Here is an 11,220-nt window from a genome sequence, read left to right on the forward strand (position 1 = left end):
CACAGCCCTCTGTGAACTGTGGCCAGTTCTATCTTCTAGAACTTTTCAAGGCTAATCGGTCACAGGCATCTGCTGCTCCCTGTGCATGCTACGAATGATCTTTTCCAAACACCTGTCAAAGAAGAGGAAATGAAAAAACTGTACAAACTGAGACGAGCTGCCCATGGCACAGACCCACGTGAAAGGGTCTCGGAGCACCTGTGGCAAAGGACCAGTTCCGATTTCCAGCCTGTCACAGATCAATACTTACGTAAGATGCAATGAGAAGGAACTTCTAGGAAAATGAAATTTAAAAATAAAAGACAAAAGCACAAAATTTCTATCATCAGAGTCACTTAACATAAAAATTACTGGGGCGCCTGGGTGGCTCAGTCAGTTGAACGTCCGACTTCGGCTCGGGTCATGATCTCGCGGTTTGTGGGTTCAAGCCCCGTGTCGGGCTCTGTGCTGACAGCTCAGAGCCTGGAGCCTGCCTCAGATTCTGTGTCTCCCTCTCCCGCTGCCCCTCCCCTGCTCACGCTCTGTCTCTGTCTTTCAATAGTAAATAAACGTTAAAAAAATTTTTAAACATAAAATTACTGCCAAATCACTATGAAAGTTTCTAGCCAGATGCTTACACCAAGTTCTACCCCAATTTTGTCGTAAATGGTGAAATTCCAGCACCAACGCCAGCCTGCCGTGCACGCTTTGCTGCGCCCCCACTGAGGCATCAGAGGGCTCTGACTTGGCACACCGCACGGGGGTCCAGGGCCTCCTGTAAAGGGAGTGTTGACCTCGCTGCTGACCAGCAGAGCCTCAGCGCTCTCTTTAACACAGGAGACACCTCAAGAAGTCCTGGGGCCTACCTTTTTCTTCTCTTGGAGGAATAAGGACAATCCCAAGTCAGGGTGTCAGGAAACAAGGTATTGGGAAACGCTGGAGTTTGCTCTGAGCACCACCTCCACCCCCACGGTCTGATACAAATGTCCCATAAAACAGCACATGCAAAAGAGAAAGAACAAACATGTCCAGACTTCCTGAGATGGTACTCACTCGGGAATTCACCCGGGAACTTGCATGGTGAGACCCCACCAAGACAGCAAACTGATTACACCTGAAATATGCTGGCCCTTCAATAAAACTTGAGAAGCTTGCCAGAACTTGAGAGAAGCTGCAAAGAATGCAAACCGATACAACTAAATTAAAAAAAAAGTTAAGACATAAACAAGTCTGGAGAATTTTTAAGAAGTTGGTGGTGATCCTAGTTAAAGTAAACCCTTAAACAAACTAGACTGGTATAAAAACTTCCTTCTCCCAAATTTTGTTCTTTCACACAAGATCTGGGTTTCTTCGCTCATAAAAAACCTAACCTGAACACCCTAAATTTCCTACACTGATTTTACTTAACAGAGAAGCTAACATTGCTTAAATATATATATCAGTAAGTGGCAGCTTCTATTTACCAAGGGTAGCTGTACCGATACCTCCCATGCCCAACCCTGTTCTTCCAAGGTGACTCTGGATCTCTCTTCAACAGGTGGAGTCTCTGTTCCTTCCTTCCCCTCAAATCTGGGGGAGCCTCTGACTAGGCTAAGAAACATCCTATGCTAGGTATTAAGAGGCAAACTAGGTCCCCTTGGTTCTCTTGGGATGCTCGTTCATGAAATGGGACCACCATGCTATCCAGAAGCGCAAGCGGCCCAAGAACGCAGCTCCGTGAACCAAAGCCTGAGCTGAGCGTCGGGCTGACAGCCAACATCAACTTCCCGGCCGCGAGGCAGTGGCACCCTGACAGTGGACCCCCGACAGTGAACTCCCAGCTGGGCCAGCCTCGCGACCACCTGGGGGAAAGAGACAAGCTGTCCCTGTCAAGCCCTGCCCAGACTGCAGATCGGAACAAAGTAAGTAATTCTTGTCATTTTAGGACATTAAGTGTTGGGATGACTTATGATCAGCACCACGTAACTGACAGAACATGGATTCAAACTACAGTCAGTACAGGTGGTTTCTCGCTGTGCACAGGGGCGCAGAACCGTAAGATGACCTGACAAATGTGGTCTGAACCACACCTGCCTCTTCTTCACCTCGTTCTAGAACAGAAGATACAGAGCAAGAGTCTTTCCGTTGCCTCAGCAAACTGTCACACTCCTTTCTAAGTTTTGGGCCAGCATCTAACATCTCGTCCCTGGTACGCTCAGTGTATCTCCGAAAACCCCTCTATGGTGAAGCCCTCAGGGCCATGCTCTTTTTTGTCACAACTGTTTTCTTCATTCATGTCAGCAAGTCCCCCTCTATTTACCAAGCCCATTTGACCACATTAACTAGACAGTCTGAATCAACAGCAAAGTCAACGTTCATACAGTCTATTTTTTTTCTGTAATTCTGTTTCAGCGGGACGCTGCAAAGTAGTCTGCACGGCGTATCTGCCCCACTGCACCTGCACACCCGCTACTCTTCACTTCCCGCCAGCTGCCGGGTTCCTGCATCGGCACGATCTCCACTTGTCACATTACAGCCTATCCAAACTCCCCACACAGGCTTTAAAAGTTGAAATAACTCCCTGATCCACTGGCCAAGTTAATGAAACTGTGTCTACGGGTCCCTATGGCGGCTTCATGCAAACCAAGGCCTCTCCCGTTCTTACTACACAGTCACCAATTTCACATCTTCTTTTTAAAAAAAAATTGTTAACGGTTATTCAGTTTTGAGAGACAGAGATAGAGCGCGAGTAGGGGAGGGGCAGAGAGAGAGAGGGAGACACGGAATCGGAAATAGGCTCCAGGCTCTGAGCTGTCAGCACGGAGCCCGACACGGGACTCGAACTCACAAACCATGAGATCGTGACCTGAGCCAAAGTCGGACGCTCAACCGACTGAGCCACCCAGGCACCCTTCACCTTCACATGTAAGCACAACATCACTTCCAGTGTTACCACTTCTTGTTTCAATTCTTCATTTCATCTTTGTTGGTCAATTCCTCCCTTTGATGATCCATTTTTATAAAATGTCACTTTATCACTGGCAAAGAAGAAGGCAACGCAACCACACACTTCGCTGTGTATAAACTGAGCAGCACATGCACAGTGGCCAGTCACGAACAGACTGTGACAGAGGTAGCGTGACTGGCCACTGATCACAATGCACATCTCTTATGTACGTAGTGATCTGTAGACTGAGTTTGTACTTTACACATTTACTCACAGTTGATATATGTGTTAAACTGAATTTGAACCATTCTATTGTGGATTAGTATCATTTAACTAAGCCACAGAAATGGATATTTGTGCATTCTAGAACCATGCCAAGCATGGGCTGCCTGTATAATAATTCAACTAATGTCTTTATTTAAAAATTGTTTTGGGGGGCTCTTGGGTGGCTGGGTCGGTTAAGCGTCCAACTCTTGATTTCAGCTCAGGTCATGATCTCACGATTCGTGAGTTCACACCCTACATCAGGCTTCTTACTCACAGTACGGAGCCTGCTTGGGATTCTCTCTCTCTCTCTCTCTCTCTCTCTCTCTCTCTCTCTCAACCCCTCCCCCACTCAAACTCACTTTCTCTCTCTCTCTCAAAATAAATAAACTTAAAGATTGTTTTCTGAATTTCAGATAATATGGCAAATTAAATACATCATTCACTTTATTTGAGGTATCACTGTAAAAATTTTACTATATTTCTGATAATACTCGACATTCATTTTGCATATAAACTTTAAATTAATCTCTAAGATCATTAATATTGAGACCTGGAAAGTAATTGGTGAATGATTTTTGGAGACTTAAAAAAAAATCCTAAGGAAATGAGGAATGGCAAAATACAAAGAATACCATTTGTGCTGAGTTACATACAGTCTTACTTACATTTTACCTATTTAAACATATCTGTTACTGGGGCACCTGCATGGCCCCGTTGGTTGAGCATCTGACTCTTGATTTCGGCTCAGGTCACGATCTCAGGGTTCATGGAATTGAGCCTCCCAGGTTCTGTGCTGCCAGCGTGGAGCCTGCTTAAGATTCTCTCTCTCTCTCTCTCTCTCTCTCTCTCTCTGTCTCTGTCTCTGTCTCTGTCTCTGTCTCTTTCCTGCTTGCTTGTTCTTTCTCCCTCTCTCAAATCAATAAACATTTAATAAGTAAATAAACATATCTGTTATTCATAAAACCCACTTAACAAGTGCTGGTAAGATGAATAGGTTTTAAACCGAAAGTTAAACATGTTAAGTGCATCATAACCTCCTTGCTCATATTTAAACTCAGAAAGATAGAGGTATATTAAAATTACTAAACAAGGAAAGGTTATGAATGCTAGAAAGAAAAGTAAGTTCAAAGGATCTGATGCACACCAGCTAGCCGTGGCAGTCAAATGGCCACTGGAGCCACTGGACAACAACATGATCTCTTCCCTTATCTTATAAAAGGAGGAAAACCTAGAAATAATTGGAAATAATCTTTTCCATATATCTAAGTAGCTCAACTCCTAAAGCAAATGTTAAAGAGATTCTGTCCTGTGATCCAGATGGAAAACTGATCCTTTCCTTCCCTGATAGTACAGTCACGTCCTACACTGGGCATGCCCAACACTGCTAAACCCTTCTCATTTGGGGACTTGGAAAAAACAAAACTCTGCTTTACAAGTGCTTTGTCAACTTACAATGTTAAAAGTGATCAAGGTACACTCTGAGCTGGATTTCCTAAGCTGACTGCTCTGCTGTAGAAGCCACCTCCGTGTGCTCAGGTGGCCGTGCTGACGGCCCCTATGGGCACCTGCCCTCCCATTTAAGGCTTAAAAGTTAAAAATGGACAGCAAGGGGAGATAGGCCTTCAAGGTTGTTTACGATTTCGGCATGCTATGAAAACAAAGGGGTTTTCTCTGAAGACACCTCTAATTAAAAATGGGACAGGAAATAATGACTTATTTGAGACAGTGTCTTCAACCACACCGATTATGTGTGAAGCCTACACTAACACCCGTGAGGGTAAATGGAGCATCCCGGAGGCCATACTACGGCTTCTAGTATTTCCTGTCTCATGAAGACCGCTGCCCAGCTCGACTTAGTGAATCCAAAAGGACTTAAATTAGATAACCCAAATGGCCCCAACAAAAGCGAACGACAGTAGACATCTTTCTCTTGTTGGTTCAGTCTACTCAACTGTTCAACAGCCGCTCCAGTCCTCTCTGCCCTCCTAACTTTCCCGTTCCCTGTTTTTCCAGAACAGGCACATTAGCCAACAATCTGTCCAACTGCCTATTTGATTCTCTCTCCCTAAAACTTTCTTTTTCTGTTTTAAATGTTTATTTACTTATTTTGAGGAAAGAGAGAGAGAAAGAAGATGGGGGGTAGGGTAGGAGAGAGAGAAAGAAAAAAAATGAACAAGCGGGGGGGGGGGGGGGGGGGGGCGGAGAGAGAATCCCAAGCAGGCTCTGAGCTGTCAGCCTTGAACACTGAGATCATGACCTGAGCCGAAATCAAGAAGTGGACATTTAACCGTCTGAGCCCCCCAGACACTTCTATCTCTAAAACTTTCTAGCAAGAACCTTTGAACTAAACCTATGAACCCAAATGGTGCTGCATTTCATCCCCAAACTGAGAACCACATTTCCTTTTATCCGCAGTACCAGAATATTATTAACCCCAAGACACCTAACTAGGCTCTGGGCCCCATAACTAGCCAATGATACTGATAGCTCCTTGAGCCCCAAGAGAGCTCAGGGAATATGAGGAACAGGAAAAACTATAAGCCTAGAGATCAACAGTCTGGGCCAACCATCCTTCCTCACAGAGCCACAGACACCAGTACATGATCTCTTTATTTCTCTCAGGGTGTTTGTATTCCCCACCCAGACCAATTAAGTACAGACTAATTGTTAAAAACCAGTCATCACGTGCAATGTATTTGTATCCCCTCAAAAAAGAACCACAGAATTAATGATCAAAATGAACTCTCCAGTTACTTGCATTCTATTTATTAATAGTCCGGTGTGAAATTTTGCTGGCAAGGGTCACCAGTATGTACGTATGAGGATTTCTACGCTGGCTGGGAGTTCCCAATCTAGAGCGCGGGATCCATACGTCACAGGTAGCCATGGCACACGTACCAACCAAACCAGTGCGCGCTCTAAAGGCTCAACTTGCCGGCAAAAAGTTCACTGACTCATAGTCTTAGATGTTCTAGTTCCTCTCGACTATTTACTGGATCCAAGGTGGAACTCTACGATAGGGATCCTGGCCAAATAATTTAGGAAAAGTGAAATAACTGATGGATCACCCCCCAAAAAAGTCCACTTTGGAATCCAAGAGGGACCAACGTGTTCCAAGGGACTTTTTCTCTCAGGCCTAAGCCAACTAGAAAACCAGCCGTAACGAGGCTGTTTCTTCAACTTCACAGTTTCTTGCAACTGTTGTGTTACCAACTTCCTCTGCTGGTGGAGAGCTAGGTATTTAAATATTATAACAAAGCCACTGTGCTGAGTTAAGTAAGATCCAGTTAAAGCTAGAGCAACACAAGGAACTGAAATGGACAAAAAGGGAGTTTGGAGAAACCATGATGAGGAAAATGGCCCAGAAGTGGCCTAACTAAAGAAGAGGGGCTTCCAAGAGGGCACCAGCCAATCACACGACAGACAAACATGTCACACACACTCCACCATATCTAGGAGCACCTCCAGGAGCACCTCCAAGTAACTGAAGCTGCCTTCCCAGACTGCCATCCACGTGCTCAAGGCAAACTTCGATAACTGCAGCCAGTCAACCAGAGGTCTTTCAACACACAAATATAGGGGCTCCTGGGTGGCTCAGTAGGTTAAGTGTCTGACTTAGGCTCGGGTCATGATCTCACAGTTTGCGAGTTTGAGCCCCACGTCAGGCTCTGTGTGGACAGCTCAGAACCTGGAGCTACTTCCGATTCTGTGTCTCCCTCTCCCTCTGTCCCATCCCCCACTCATGCTCTGTCTCTCCCTCTCTCTCTCTCTCTCAAGAATAAATAAACATTAAAAAAATTTTTTAAGGACACAAATGTAAAGATTCTGCTTGATAATTTCCATCTTCTCGGGGCACCTGGGTGGCGCAGTCGGTTAAGCGTCCGACTTCAGCCAGGTCACGATCTCGCGGTCCGTGAGTTCGAGCCCCACGTCGGGCTCTGGGCTGATGGCTCAGAGCCTGGAGCCTGTTTCCGATTCTGTGTCTCCCTCTCTCTCTGCCCCTCCCCCGTTCATGCTCTGTCTCTCTCTGTCCCCAAAATAATAAAAATAAACGTTAAAAAAAAATAGTAATAATTTCCATCTTCTCTACTCTAACAGAACGGTGACATTTAGTAACACGAGTGGATGAACGAACTGGCCTAGCCGTACGGTGGAGCAGCAGAGTGTTCAGCCATAAAAAGGAATGAAGTACTGACACCTCTACGACGTGGACAAACCTTGACAACATCCTGGTAAATAAAAGAAGCCAGAGAAAAGGCCATATACTGCATGATCCATTTATACGAAAGTTCCGGGACGGGAGAATCCAGAGAGACCAATGGTAGAGGAGCGCTCGCCAGAGGCTTGGGGGGTTGGGGGTCGACCGGCAATGGAGCTGGACGGTAGTGCCAGATGTACAAGCTTGTGTGCATACTTAAAACCACGGAATGGTACACTCCAAAAAGGACAGTGTCGTGTTATGTGAAATTTTGTTCTGTAAATTTGACCTCAATTAAAAAAAATGTTTTTTAAGTATACTTTTTCTATCGCTCCAAAACTTTAAAAACCGACAATGCTAAGTACGGCAAAGCCGCGGAGCAGCCAGAGCTTTCACAGCCTGCCGGCTGGGCCGCAATCTGACACAGGCGCGTGGGACACAGTTTCCGCACTAGCCGAAGAGCTCCACACGCCCTGACCGGCCGTCTCTCCCTCAAGCGTGTGCCAGAGAGAAACACAGGCACGTGTTCACCAGAAGACACACGCAGCATTCGGAGCAGCACCACGCATGCAGTTCAAGACTGGGAACCACCCAAACATCCATCAAGAATAAAACAAACTGTGCTGTGCTCTTAAACGGAAGGCCACACGGCAACGAGAAACGAGTGAGTGCTACACACGGCAACGTGGACCGATCTCACAGATGTTACGACTGGCCAAAGAGAATATCAACTCCCAAAATAGGCAAAACTGAGTCACGGTGGTAGAAATCAACGTTGGCTAGCTTCCCAGGGGCACCGACTGAAAGGAGCCAGGCTGTGGGGGCTGGTAACACCGTAAACACTGACAGGGGTGGGACCAGTAAAATCTATTACCAAGATACATACATGAGTCACTTCATAGTACATGTGCTCTACTTCGATTATACACCTTTATTTACAAAATGAGAACAAAAGTTTCTGCCAGAAGGCTCTTCTGCAATAACTGACCAAAAGCAACGTGCAATACTAAAGAGCACCGGCCAAAATTGTTGCCTGAGCCACAGTTACCAATCCAGCCAAGAAGAAATGAACCTCTTCTCTGTAGACGTGAGCACACGGCATGCACCGGCTTCAAGCGCCCGTCTCCTTCAGCACTCTGACTTAACCGAGCTGCCACGCTCCCCACATTTCCTTGGTACCTCCTGTTCTTAGTGTCCCTTCAAAGTTGGCTCTTTGGTCCCCTGCAATGAGCCCTGCTAGGCGCTGTGCCCTGGACTGGGTCCCTGAGCCCTGAGAGCGTCACAGACAGTGAAGCGTCGTGTCTGTGATGTTTAGAGACAGAAGAAAGAGTAACTAGCAGAGCAAATGAAGACGCTGCAGCCGGTGGGCTGGGAGGGAATCCTAGAGGCACGGCTTAGAGACCGAGTCAAGGAAGGGGTCACCCCCACTAGCTGGTCCAAGGAAGAGCCGCTGCACCCTGAGCCAGCGATGTGGTGACGGGGGGGAGAACAGCCCAGTGAGAGCATCCGGAGAGCGTGTGAAGAAAGGAGGTGCACACAGGAAACGTAAGGAACTCTCGGCACTTTGCTGCCAGGGGGACAAAGACGTGGGGGCCCGCCTGAAGAGAATGCGGGGTGCTCCTGCCGGCCCCGCCGGGTGGCACATGAAGGCCACACAACAAACACACTGACTGGAAACCAGACCAGGCGACCTGGCAGATGTTCAGTAACTACTCAATGAAAACCCCACTTTCCTCGAAAACAGTATATGCTAAGCCTCTATTCAGTAAGACAAAACTGCAGCGCCTCGCGGGCTCTGTCAGTAGAGCGTGTGACTCGATCTCAGGTTTGTGAGTTCAAGGACCACGCTGGGAGTAAAGCTTACTTAAAGAGAAAAAAAAAAAAAAAAGACAAAATTGAGTCCAGTATTACAAGGTAAAAACACAAGAAGCCTTTTACTGAATATTGCCAATGCATCAGGTACCTAAGCAGTTTCGTAGTGTGTATTATCTCATTTAGAACTTTGCGTGACAAGTTACATTAGGAGTAGCTAAGGCATCACGGTGCTGAGCTAGGACTCTGGATTGGCTTTAAGTCCTGCTCCACAAATACACTCTGTTAGTATGTCAACAGGTCATTTGACCTATTTTTTGAACTGCAGTGTGGCGACGGCATTGATTTCACAGGACTATCACAAGGATTAAATAGAAACACATGGACAGGGGCGCCTGGGTGGCGCAGTCGGTTAAGCGTCCGACTTCAGCCAGGTCACGATCTCGCGGTCCGTGAGTTCGAGCCCCGCGTCAGGCTCTGGGCTGATGGCTCAGAGCCTGGAGCCTGTTTCCGATTCTGTGTCTCCCTCTCTATCTGCCCCTCCCCCGTTCATGCTCTGTCTCTCTCTGTCCCAAAAATAAATAAACATTGAAAAAAAAAATTAAAAAAAAAAAAAAGAAAAGAAACACATGGACAAAGACCACGCGACCCAGAGTGCGTCGTGCGTATGACGAGGAAGATGATGCCAACAATTAAGCAGCAAACACCTGCACACCAGCCACTACGTGGCAGGGCCGCTCTGGTAATTCACTTGGTCCGTCTGATCCACACACCCTCCCCGTACGGTAGCTCCGACTGTGAGCCCGGACCCCGAGGCTCCGGGAGGCTAAGCAACGGGCCCAGCATCACACAGCTATGCGTGCCGGCACCACAGCCCGCTCTTGTCTCCACACCAGACACTTGCTCCTCCGAGCCCGGTCCACGGACTAGCAGCACAGGCAGCATCCAGAGTTGGTAAGAATCCCACCACAAACCTACTTCGCAAGGATCTGGGCTTCAAAATCACGTGACCCCTGTGCAAGTTTTGTCTGGGAAACACAGCACCGCAACACCTGTATCAAAACTATCAAGTTACATTATGATTTACCAGTTCATCCCCACCCCCGACCAAAGTATTATACTAGACTACGTGTAAGGTGCTTTCCTGGACATCAGGACAGAATAAAGAGACAGACCGATCATCAGGACAGCACACAGTCCCTGCCCCGACGGCCCTCATTAGAAAGACCATCGCAGACAAGTACACAAAGAACATGGTGCTGAGGGAGATGCTGGGAAAACAGCATCACCCAGACTCGGGGCATGGTCAAGTTCCTACAGAATAGGACTTGGTCCAAGTTGGGATCTGGAGAATAGGTACGTCAACCCCAACAGAAGACATGTCTGCCGGGAGAGGTCAACGATCCAGGTAGTCAATGCAAAGGCCAACGTGGCTTTAATTCAAACGGAAGGGAACTGAGACAAGGCCAGCTCCAGAGGCAGGTGGGAGCCTGGCTGGTGTCAGGATATGCACCCGGGCAGCAAGTAAGTCCGTGCAGACCAATCAGAAAGCTTTTTTTTTTTTTTATTTTATTTTTATTTTTTTATTTTTGGGACAGAGAGAGACAGAGCATGAACAGGGGAGGGGCAGAGAGAGAGGGAGACACAGAATCGGAAACAGGCTCCAGGCTCCGAGCCACCAGCCCAGAGCCCGACGCGGGGCTCGAACTCACGGACCGAGAGATCGTGACCTGGCTGAAGTCGGACGCTTAACCGACTGCGCCACCCAGGCGCCCCAGAAAGCTTTTGTTACAACCCGGGCAACATTAACCATGGCCCAAGAAGTGGAAACATTTGAGAGCCGCAGAAAAGTCAAAAGCACAGGGGTTGGACTAACTTGCATGCATAAGATTAAAGGAAAGGCAGGGGCACCCAGGGGGCTCAGGTCATGATCTTGCGGTTCATGGGTTCGAGCCCCGCATAGGGCTTTGTGCTGACAGCTCAGAGTCTGGAGCCTGCTTCGGATTCTGTGTCTCTCTCTCTCTCTCTCTCTCTCTCC

General features: G+C 47.4%; 1 protein-coding gene across 27 annotated transcripts in view; it reads right to left on the minus strand.

Moving 5' to 3' along the window:
• The window catches only part of PTK2 (protein tyrosine kinase 2), a 261,143-nt gene that overhangs the window by 173,341 nt on the left and 76,582 nt on the right, over window positions 1-11,220 (minus strand). The window contains exon 1 of one of the 27 annotated variants that reach the window (XM_040494527.1): window positions 9,014-9,019. The exons of the other annotated variants lie outside the window; for them this stretch is intronic. The gene's annotated coding sequence lies outside the window, so the exon portion shown is untranslated. Of the gene's footprint in view, window positions 1-9,013; window positions 9,020-11,220 lie in introns of those variants that run through there. 27 annotated transcript variants of the gene reach the window in all.

Source organism: Herpailurus yagouaroundi, unplaced genomic scaffold, assembly GCF_014898765.1.
Source record: "Herpailurus yagouaroundi ecotype Mexico unplaced genomic scaffold, PumYag 186, whole genome shotgun sequence".
In the NCBI taxonomy this organism is placed as follows: domain Eukaryota; kingdom Metazoa; phylum Chordata; class Mammalia; order Carnivora; family Felidae; genus Herpailurus; species Herpailurus yagouaroundi.